The sequence below is a fragment of the Psammomys obesus genome, unplaced genomic scaffold, assembly GCF_907164565.1.
Source record: "Psammomys obesus unplaced genomic scaffold, mPsaObe1.curated_primary_1811, whole genome shotgun sequence".
Taxonomy (NCBI): Eukaryota; Metazoa; Chordata; class Mammalia; order Rodentia; family Muridae; genus Psammomys; species Psammomys obesus.
In genome coordinates this window covers 45,240,803-45,253,167 of record NW_026593286.1, presented here as the reverse complement: position 1 = coordinate 45,253,167, position 12,365 = coordinate 45,240,803, and the positions used below count along the sequence as shown (strand labels likewise).

General features: G+C 38.2%; 1 pseudogene; it reads right to left on the bottom strand.

Moving 5' to 3' along the window:
* Positions 1 to 328: 328 nt before the first annotated feature.
* Positions 329 to 1,296, bottom strand: LOC129683834 (heterogeneous nuclear ribonucleoprotein A3-like; annotated as a pseudogene).
* Between the last annotated feature and the right edge of the window lie 11,069 nt (positions 1,297 to 12,365).

Sequence of the window (12,365 nt, the reverse complement as noted above, 5' to 3'; positions counted from 1 at the left end):
TACAACTACCACAATTTACAGGGCAATATACCTGATGTAATGAAAACAAAAAGACAAAGCTACAACAAATAAAAGACCTCAGGAATGTATATATTATTGACATTACATTTTCATTAATCAATAGCTGCCCTTTTTGCAAACTGTGGCTATGACAATCCTGAACTCTCTAAGCTACAGTGACTTTTCTGACTATGGATCATCGTTCCTCCTCTGGCAGATTTTTACAGTTCCTCTAACGTATTTGGGACGACTGTCTCACATAACCTGCAGCTTTCCTGACAATTCCTCGCTCTCTCTCCTGCTAAGATCTGTAGCCTTTTCTGCTGTTTTATTTTTTAAACCTTCTGCTACCATATCCATCACTTCCACCACCAGATCTATACCAACCACCACTGCCTGAGCTTCTTCCACCAAAAGTGACCTTCTTCTTGGCTCCATAATTCAATTGCTGTGGTCCAGCATAATTTCCAAAGTCACTGTAGCTCCCACCACCACCATTGTTACCTCCACCAAAATTTCCTCCTTCATTGTAACCATCACATCCTCCTCCATCACATCTACCACTTTGGTTTCTATATCCTGGGCCAACACCACCATAAACCTCCTCTAGTACTGTAACCATGCCCGCAACCCTAGTTGCCACTGTCACCTGCAAATCCATAATATCCACCATAATCACCTCCATAACTACCGCTGCAGTCCCCACCTCCACCACCACGGCTTCCTTTTCCACTAAAGTTTACACCACGACCAAAACTACCTACACCACCTCCAAACTTTCCACCATGACCGATAAAGTTACCAGATCCACCTCCACGACCTCTCTGTGATTCAGCAGCATGCATCTCTTGTGTAGAAAGGGCCTTTTTCACTTCACAATTATGCCCATTAATAAATAGTGTACCATTTCTCAACAACAATTTTATCAACTGTGTCATAATCATCAAAATTTACAAAAGAAAATCCTCTAGTTTTCTACTCTGCCTGTCTTCCATAACTTCTATGGTGTCAATCTTGCCATACTTTTCAAAGTAGTCTCTCAAATTATATTCTTCTGTATCTTCTTTAATACTACCAACAGAAATTTTCTTCAGCATTAAATGGGCACCAGGCTTACCAGAATCCTCTCTAGAAACGGTTCTCTTTGGTTCATCCACTCGCCCATCCACCTTATGTAGCCAGGCACACATTGTAGCATGTGTGCCTGTTCACAAAAAAATAGGTCACAAAACCAAAGCCCCTGGAACGTTTGTTTGGTGATCTCAAATTACCACACAGTCTGTTAGTGTGCCCCATTTCTCAAAATGTTCTCTTAAGCTATCATCTGTAGTTTCAAATCTCAGACCACCAATAACAGCTTCCTCAGCTGTTCTGGTTCCCTTCCCTCATCCCCATGGCAGCTGGGGGAATGGCAGATATGGCAGGAGTCAGGCTGGGGGCGACCAGGCAGCAGTTTTATCTCCATTTTGAGACCAGACTTCCCTCTCCCAACTCAAGTTCAATATGGGCTGGAGCTATCATGTTATGTCAACATTTATTACTCATTTGAAAGCCCTTTGTAAGAAATAGCTTAAGTTCAGGGCTCAATACAGAATTCTAACAATCACCTAAAATTACTCAATATATTGGTTCTTCAATGAGAATTGGATGTTAAACCTCACAGTCTGACCTATAAGCTCTGGAACTTCTCATTCCAAATATTCTATGGAGGTTCAATATATGGAAATCCATCAATGTAAATCACCATATAAACAAACTGAAGGAGAAAAAAAAAGATATGATTATCTTCTTAGATGTTTGACAAACGTTTGACAAGATCCAACACCCATTTATGTCTAAAGTCTTGGAGAGATCAGGAATACAAAAAAGCTCTACCTAAAATAAGATACACTGGACCCCTGCCGACCTACTTGCCTGAAACACGCCAACAGCAGTAAACTGTAATACACAGCCTGTGTTCAATTTCCCACCCCAAGCCCCTGCCTGCTTTCCTGGATGCCTACCAACACCTAGGACACCATGTAACCTCCACTCCCCCACAATCCCCTGCCCACCAACCTGCCTGAAAGCACATCCAACAGTGGTAAACTGCACCCCAAACGCTGTGCTCTATTTCCTACTGCACAACTCTGCCTGCTTGCCAGGATACTTGCTAGCATCAGGCACATCAGCAAGAATGTTACAATGTTCCAAGCCCCTGCCTGCTGACTCCTTTGTAAGAACACCCAATGGCACTAATGCCACACCCCTTGCCTGGTTATCTCACCCACAACTCTGCCTGCTTTCTGGGAGGCTGCTGGCACTAGAAACAACCAGGTAAGACCTTGCCCAAGACTTTGCCTTCGTCCATATTCTGTTAAAAAAAAAAAGACAAAAAGAAAAAGAAAAAATATCCAACAGTCTCAGAAAAGACGCTTGGTATTTCCCACTTCTTACATAAAATTCCATTCACTGTGCCCATCAGTTGGCCATCAGGCTCAGCATCTGCTTTGACAGTCTGCACGGCAGAGGCTTTCAGAGGCCCTCTGTGCCAGTTTCCGAGGTTGTTTCCTGTTTTCTTCTGGAGAGGACAGGAACTCCACAAGGAGAGCAACAGAACAAGATAATTTGAACACAGGGAACTTCCCAGAGACTCATACTACAACCAAGGACTATCCGTGGAGATAACCTAGAACCCTGACAATGCAGCCACTTCTGATGAGAACTTATAGACTAAGATCAGAAAAAAAGAGAGGAGGACTTCCCCTATCAGTGGACTTGGGGAAGGGCATCATGCAGAAGGGGGGGGGTGGGAGGGGAGGAGAAAGGGGCTTATGGGGGAATACAAAATGAATAAAGTGTAATTAATAATAAAAAAGATATTTAAAGTATTTAAAATATTTAAAATCAATATTAAATATTCAAATATTAAAAAAAAAGAAAAGAAAAGACGCTTGGGCCCAGATTTCTTGGTTCTGTTGCTCTACTTGTGGAAATCCTGTCCCATCCAGGACTTTCTATCTCCTCCTTCTTTCATAAGATTTCCTGCACTCTGTCTAAATTTTGGCTATGAGCCTCAGCATCTTCTTTGATACCCTGCTGGTTAGAGTCTTTCAGAGGCTCTCTGTGGTAGGCTCCTGATATTCCAACCAAGGACCATGCATGGAGATATCCTAGAACCCCTGCACAGATGTAGCCCATGGCAACTCAGTGTCCAAGTAGGTTGTTTTGTAAGGGGAAAAGGGACTGTCTGATATGAACTCAGTGTCTGGCTCTTTGATCACCTCCCCCTCAGTGGGGAGCAGCCTTATCAGGCCACAGAGGAAGACAATGCAGTCAGTCCTGTTGGTACCTGATAGGCTAAGGTCAGAGGGTAAGGGAGGAAGATCTCCCCTATCAGTGGACTTGGAGAGGGGCATGGGAGGAGATGAGGAAGGGAGGGAGAGAGTGGGAGGGAATAAGGAAGGGGGCTACAGCTGGGATACAAAGTGAACAAACTAATTAATATAAAATTTAAAATTAAAAAAGAATTTTAAAAATAAATAAAAAATTTAAAAACATCCAATATTTTTAAATTGCTCAATACCTCCTGGGTGCATTTTTCTAGAACACACCTGTGCCTGCTTTACTGGAAGCCCTATTGCATCAGGGACCCTAGGCCAAGCTGCTATCAGAAACCCCAGAGGCAATGATAGCTCCTTAAACCCCAGAAGCCATGCAGGACACAAAAATTCCAAGGGAGACACACTACTGGACTGGAAGACTTGGTAGTCACCAGAATCACAGGCCACTCTGGCCAGAAGAAAAGGAAGAAACAAAAACTAAGAGAAAAAAAAATCAAAACAGCAAACATCCAACAAAAATAAACTCAGAAACCAACATCTAAACTTATAACACATGCATAACCCATATGGCTGAAGGCCAGCATAGGAACACAATCAACAACAGCCAAGGAAATAGGGCATCACAAAGCCCAGCTATCCAGCTTAAAGACCTTAGGTATTCTAAAGCAGCTGAAGCACAAGAAAATTCAATCTTATGAAGAGGATAGAGGTCTTTAAAGGTGAAGTGAATAAAACCCTTTAAAAATATAAAAACACAACTAAAAAAGTGAAGAAAATGAATAAACTTGTTCAATTCCTAGAAATAAAAAGAGAAGCAATAAAGAAAATGCTGAGGGAATGCTGCAATTGGAGAACATAGATTAGAAATTACAGATTCAAGCATCATCAACTGAATACCAGAGATGGAAGAAAGAATCTCAGATGTAGAAGATATGATAGAACAAATCAGTACTTTGGTCAAAGAAACTATTAAATCTAAAAACCACCTGAAACAAAATATCCAGGAAATCTGAGAAACAATGAAAAGACCAAACCTAAGAATAGTAGGAATAGTAAAAGGAGAAGATTCCCAGTTCAAAGGTCCATAAAATATTTTTAGTTATGCATAAGAGAAAATTTGAGAGAGGTGGCAGACATAAACAACTACAGAAGGCAACAGACATCAGGGACTACCAGGAGCAGCCATTTCTGCCAACACTAGTGGCGAACAGATGGCTAGAGGAGAATGTGAAAATACACTCATCAAAACCCAGGGCAATATAGCACCACCAGAACCCAATTATCACACTCCACCAAACCTGGGATATCATAACACACCTGAAGCGCAAGAAAGCATTTTTAAATCTGAGGTTATGAAAATTATAGAGGCTTTGAAAAAGAAAAATAAATCCTTCAAAAAAAAAAATACAGGCAAACAGGAGAAGGGAATGACTAAAATGGTTCAAGTCCTGAAAAAGAAAATAGAAGCAATAAAGAAAACACAGTCTGAAGCAAACCTGGAAATGGACAACCGAGGAAAGGAAAAAGATCACAAGCATCACCAACAGAATACAACAGACGTAAGAGAGAATCTCAGGCATAGATGATACTATAGAAGACATTGATACAGCTATCAAAGGAAATGCTAAAACTAAAAATGTTCTAATGCAAAACAATAAAATAATGGAACACTATGAAAAGAACAAACCTAGAAATAATAGGACTTGAAAAGGGAATGTTCCCAGCTCTAATGCTCCCAAAATATCTTCAACAAAATCATGAAAAAATTTTCCTAACTTAAAGAAAGAACTGGCTATAAATATAAAGAAGCTATAAATATAAAGAAAATATCAATAACCATAGATGGAGAAAAGATATTCTATGACAAAACCAAATTTTAACAATATCTTTCCACTAAGTCAGGCTTATAGAGGATACCAGAAGGAAAATGCCAACACAAAGAGGGTGAACCACACCCAAGAGAACACAGGAATAATTTCACCCTAGCAAAAACAAAAGAAGGGAAACACATACAGTCTTCCTACCACCACAGATACCACAATTACAGGAATCAATAATCATTGGTTATTAATATCTTTCAACTTCAATGTACTCAGTTCCCCAATAAAAAGAAGCAGGTTAACAGAGTGTATAGGAAAATAAAATCCATCAATCTGCTGCACGCAAAAAACACATGTCATTATCAGAGATAGACATAACTCAGAGTAAAGGCTAGAAAAAGATTTTCCAAGCAAATGGGCCCATGAAACAAGCAGGAGTAGCTATTTTAATATCTAATAAAATAGACTTTCAAGCAAAAGTAATCAAGAAAAATGGGGAAGGGCACTACATATCATCAAAGGACAAATCCACCAGGATGACATCTTAATTTTGAACATCTATGCCTCAAATGCAAGGGCAACCACATTAATAAAAGAAACATTACTAAACTTAAATCACAAATTAAACCCCACACATTAAAGTGGGAGACTTCAACAACACTCACCACTGGATAGGTCAATGAGACAAAAACTACACAGAGAAATAATGAAACTAATTGAGATCATGAATCAAACTGATCTAATAGATAACTGTAGACCATTCCATCCAAACACAAAAGAAAATACCTTCTCAGCACCACATAAATTATTCACCAAAATGGACCACATATTTGGTCACAAAGCAAGCCTTAACAGATAGAAGAAGATTGAAATAACGCCTTGTGTCTTATCAGACCATCATGGGTTAAAGCTAGAACTCAACAACAACAGAAGTCTACATACTCATGGAAAATGAACAACTCTCTACTCAATGACTACTGGATCAGGGATAAAATTAAAAAAAAGAAATTAAAATTGTTCTAGAATTCAATGAAAATGAAAGCACAACACACCCAAACTTAAGGGACATAATAAAATCAGTGCTAAGAGGAAAAGTCACAGCATTTGGCACCTTCATAAAGAAATTAGAGACATCTTATACAAACAACTTAAAAACATCTGAATGCTCTAGAATAAAAAGAAACAAATACACCATAAAGCAATAGATTTCAGGATATAATCACACTCAGGGATGAAATTGGTAATTTAGAAACAAAGAGAATAATACAAAGAATCAAAAAAACTGAAAGCTGGTTCTTTGAGAAATCCAACAAAATAGACAAACCCTAAGGCCAAACTAACTAAATGGCAGAGAGATAATATACAGATTAACACAATCAGAAATGAAAAGGGAGACACTGAGAAAACAACTGACACTGAGAAAATCCAAAGAATCATTAGGTCTTACTTCAAAAACCTATACTCCACAAAATTGAAAATCTAAATGAAATGGACAATTTTTTTTAATAGGTACAACTTTTCAAATAGTCCTACAACCCCTGAGAAAATAGAAGCTGTCATTGAAATTCTCTGAACCAAAAGGAAAAAAAAGCCCAGGGGGAGATGGTTTTAGCAAGGAATTCTACCAGATAAGCTAATACCAATACTCCTCAAATTATTCCATGAAATAGAAACAGAAGGAACCTTGCCAAATTTATTTTATTAGGCCACAGTTGCCCTGATACCTAAACCATAAAATGACTTAACCAAGAAAAATAATTTCATACCAATTTCCCTTAAAAACCTTGTAAAAATTCTCAATAAAATACTCTCAAACTGAGTCCAAGAACACAAAGCAGGAACTCAAACTCAAAGTAGGAATAAGACGAGTCCACCCACTCTCTCTGTATCTCTTCAATATAGTACTTGAAATCCTAGCTAGAGCATAGGAATTAAAGAAAGCCAAAGGGTTACAAATTGGGAAGGAAGAAGTCAAAGTACTGCTATTTGCAGATGATATGATAGTATACATAACTGACCCTAAAAATTCTACCAGGGAACTCCTACAGCTAATGAACACTTTCAGCAAATTGGCTGAATAAAATATTAACTAAAAAAAAAAAATCAGGAGCCCCCCAATGTACAAATAACAATCAAACTGAGAAAGAAATTAGGGAAACAACACCCTTTAAGATAGCCATAATATACAATATCTTGATGTAACTCTAACCAAGCAAGGGAAAGACCTGTATGACAGAAACATCAAGTATTTGAGGAAAAAAATTGAAGAACATATCAGAAGATGAAAAGGTCTCCCATGCTCATGGATCAATAGGATTAACATTGTAAAAATGGTCATCTTACCAAAAGCAATCTACAGATTTAGTGCAATTCCCATCAAAATTCAAACACATTTTTTAACACACCTTGAAAGAGCAATACTCATATTGAAAAACAAAAATCACAGGATATCAAAAACAATTTTGTATGATATAGTACTCCTGGATGTAACAACATCCCTGATTTCAAGTTGTACTATAGAGCAATAATAATACAAATCTTCATTGTATTGGAATGATCACAGACAGAGTGATTAATGAAATTGAGTTCAAGACCCAGAAATAAACCCACACACCTCTGGTCACTTGATTTTGACAAAGAAAGAAAGAGAGAGAGAGAGAGAGAGAGAGAGAGAGAGAGAGAGAGAGAGAAGGAAGGAAGGAAGGAAGGAAGGAAGGAAGGAAGGAAGGAAGGAAGGAAGGAAGGAAGGAAGAAAGAAAGAAAGAAAGCCCACACAATACAATGGGAAAAAGAAGGCATCTTCAATAAATGGTTCAGTCTAACCGGTTGTCTTCATGTAGAAGAATCAAAGAGAACCATTATCTATCACCCTGCACAAAACTTAAGCCCAATTGGATCAAAGACTTCAACATAAAATAAGATACACTAAATATGATAGATAGAAAAGATAACCTTAAACACGTTGGCACAGGAGACAACCTCCTGAACAGAACACCAACAGCTCAGGAATTAAGATCAACAATTAATAAATGGGACCACATGAATCTGAAAAACATCTGTAAGGCCAAGGACACTGTCAGCATGAGAAAACTGCAGCCTACAGAATGGGAAAAGGTTTTCACCAACCCTCCATCTACAGAGACTGATAGCCTAAATAGATACAGAATTCAAGAAACTAGCCATCAACAAACCAAATAATCCAGTTAAAAAGGAGGTACAGATCTAAACAGAGAATTCTCAATAGAGATCAAGAAGCATTTTTTAAAAATGCTCAACTTCTTTCATAATCAGGGATATGCAAATGAATGCTAGTCAGGATGTGAAGCAAGAAGAAAACTCCATTGATGGTGGGAGTGCACACTTGTATAACCACTTTGGAAATCAATCTGGCACTTTCTCAGAAAACTAAGAATAGTGCTACCTCAAGACTCAGCTATACCACTCCTGGTATATGCCTAAAAGATGCTCCTTATACAACAAGGACTCTTGCTCAGCGATGTTAATTTCATTTTGATTTGTACTAGTCAGAAACTGGAAACAATGTAGATGTTCCTCAGTAGAAGAATCGATAAAGAAAAATTATCCATTTACATATTACATTTACATTTATACATTTACACAATAGAAGATTACTCAGCTGTTAAAAACAAAGACATTGTGAAATTTTCAGACAAATGAGTTCAAGTAGAAAATATCATGCTGAATGATGTAACTCAGACCCAGAAACACAAACATGGAATATACTCACTCACTTATGAGTGGATATTATCCACAAAGTACAAAATAATCAATCTTGTACTACAATCTACAGATTCAGAGAAGCAAATAACAATGAAAGCCCAAAGGAGGATGCTTGAATCTCATTGAGAAGGAGAAACATATTAGACATTGAGGTGGATGGAAGGAGGGGATCGGGTTAGGGAGGGTTGGGAAGAAGAACACAAGGGATCAAGTGGTGAGAAGATGGAGGGAGAAATTACTGGATGACAAAACTGGAATTGGTGTGGTATGATGGGATGGGAAGCATCTCTAAGACTATTTAGAAACATAGGAAATGGAAACTTCCAGGAATCTATGAGGATGACCCTATTTTAGAATCCTAGCAGTGGGGGATATGGAACCTGAAATGGACATCTCCTGCAAGCAGAAAAGATTTCCAATGAAGGGACTGGGACAACAACCCAGCCCCAAAAACCTTCGCCCCATGATTTTTCTTGCCTACAAGATGTGTAGTGGTAAAAATGCAGCAGAAATTGAGGAAATAGCCAACAAAGACTGGCCCACGTTGGGACATATGCCATGAGAAAAAGCCCAACCCTGACTATTACTGGTACTCTGATGTATTTACAGACACATGCAGGGAAACACACCCAAATCTTAGGTGGAGCTTGGAGAATCCTGAAGGAGAGGCAGGACTGAAGGAGCTAGAGAAGTCAAGGACACCAGAGGAAAACCTACAGAATCAACTAACCTGGACCCATAGATATCTGTGGGCACAGATATTTAATCGCCAAACAGAGAGCATGCATGGGACAGACCTAGGCCCTCTATACATACATAACAGTTGTGAAGCTGGCCCTTCATGTGGAACTCCTAAGAGCACGAGCAGGGCTGTTTCTGACTGTGTTGCCTGCCTTTACCCTAACTGGGCTGTCTTGTCTAGCCACAATAGGAGTAGATGCGCTAGTCCGACAGCAACTTGATATGACAGTGCAGGTTGATGTCTATGGGTGGCCTCCCTTTTCTGAAGAGAAGAGGCAGACAGGAGGATGGGGGTATGGAGAGAAAAGAGGGAGGAACTCAAAGGAGAGGGGAGAGTGGAATCTGTAATTGCGATGTAAAATAAGTAAATGATAGATAGATAGATAGATAGATAGATAGATAGATAGATAGATAGATAGATAGATAGATAGATAGATAGATAGATAGATAGTAGATACAGATAGATAGATAGATGATAGATAGATAGATAGATAGATAGATAGATAGATAGATAGATAGATAGATAGATAGATAGATAGATAGATAAACAGACAAGATACATTTAACCTGACAGAGGTGGAAATATGGAATAACTCTGAATGCATTGTCAGAGGATGGCTTTCTGAAGAGAGCATCATTAACACAGGCACTAAGATCAACAATTACTAAGTAAGATCTCATGAAACAGAAGCACTTCTGTAAGGCAAAGGACACTCTCAATAGGACAAAGTATCAGCATACAGAATTGGAAAAGATTTTCACCAACTCCACATTCAATAGAGGACTAATAACCAAAATATATAAAGAACTTAAGAAACTTCATCCTTCCAAAAAACAAATAATCCAGTTAAAAGATTGGGTAGTCCCTCCCCTTGACCCTTCCCAATTCCATCCTCCTTTCCTCTTCTTCTCCCATGCCCCTACATGTGGGACACAGAGTAAGTAAATTGTAATAATAAAAAATAAAAACATAATATATTCCTGAAGAAGGAAGAACAAATAAACTATGGAGAATGATGAAGCAAAAAAAAAAAAAAAAAAAGATTGGGTACAGCTTTGTACAGAATTCTCACTGCAGGAAACTCAGCAATTAGAGAAATGCAAATCAACACTATGTTGAGATATCTTAAACCTGTCAAAATGGCTAAGATCATAAACACTCATGCTGCTAGGATGTGAAATAAAGGGAACCTTCATCCATTGCTGGTGGAAGTGCGAACAACAACTATGTAAATCAGTGTGGATCAAGAGAAGAGCAGAGACAGGGAGGATGTGGGAGGAGTAGAGGGAGAGAAGCTATAACCGGGTTATATTATGGGAGAAAAAAATCCATTTTCAATAAAGGGGAAATTAAATATACTGATTTACTATTTAAATATATTTTATGTTAATTTTTGAAAGTTAGGTGGTTGTCACTCAAGATGCTACCTTTTGATTTATACAGTGTGAGGATAAACTTTGTATATTTTTATTGTGAAGTGTCAAGAGTTGAATCATTTCCATGTTTCACTTCAGTTAAAAAAAAAGTATTTTGTCCACTGTGTGGGAAATATTTCACGCTACAAGAAATCCATTTCCTACGTCATGGGCTCTTAGCAGTATCCCAGGCTAGAAGTCCAGCATAGACGATGCTTGCTAATCCATATGGAAGAAAACGGGAAATGAAGCATCAGAACTTGGAAGACAGGAAAACCGAACTTTGGAAAATGCCATAAATATTTGGATGGTAAAAATAAACACGGGTGACATGGTTGGAGAGGTGTTCCCCAATCCTTCAATGTCTCCTTCACCACCCTGTACTGCATGTGCCCGTCAGGCTCTTTGAAAGTCCGCTAAGATTTTAGAACGTATTTTATAACATATGTTCTTACAGCCTGATTTCCTTGCAACTTCTTAGGACATCTGAGTCCTAAAGCTAAAAGGTTAATCAGATTTGAATATTCCCGAAAGAGAAACAATAATGTTAAAACAGGTCTCTTCCAGAAATTCAGTTTCAACCAAGACCGAGCTAACTATCTGATATTAGGGTAAATCATTTCCATAAACTAATTAATCCAATTAATCATTAAGACATTAGTACTTGAACATCCTTGCTTTCTTGTTAAAAAAAAATAAAAATTAACTGCCTCTTTGTGCCTTTTTTTTTTTTTTTTTACAAATTAAATGAGATAATACATATAAGTACACAGCTCAGACCTGGATACTTCACATGCTGCCTTTGCCATCAGGGGCCTGATGCACGTTGCTGAAGCCTTACTTTAATCTGAGGAGTCAATGATTTTTGGGTTCAATATTTCTTTTCTTTCTTTGTTTCTATCTTACACTCCTAACTTTTTGCATATATATATATTAAACCAAAACTTCATTTAAGGGGCCTGGAGATGTAGCTCAGCTAGCTCAGTGCTTGCTTAGAGTACACACAGGCCTGGGTTCTGTTTCCAGTTCTTCATAAGGTAGCTGTGGTGCCCCATGCCTGCAATCCTAACATGCAAATAGAGGCAGGAGAGTCAGAAGTTCAAGGTCATCCTTGCCTAACTGTAAGATAAGTTCAAGATCAGCAAGGCTCTATGAGATCCTATCTACTTAGTGAAAAATATCTGTTGATAGCTCACTTCATTTATCTTTGGAATAATTTTTACATAACAAAGAGGCAAATAACATTTATATTACATTTATTCTCCATTAGGATGTATACTAATCCACATACAAATTACTTTGAATTCTTTTAAAATGAGGTCGA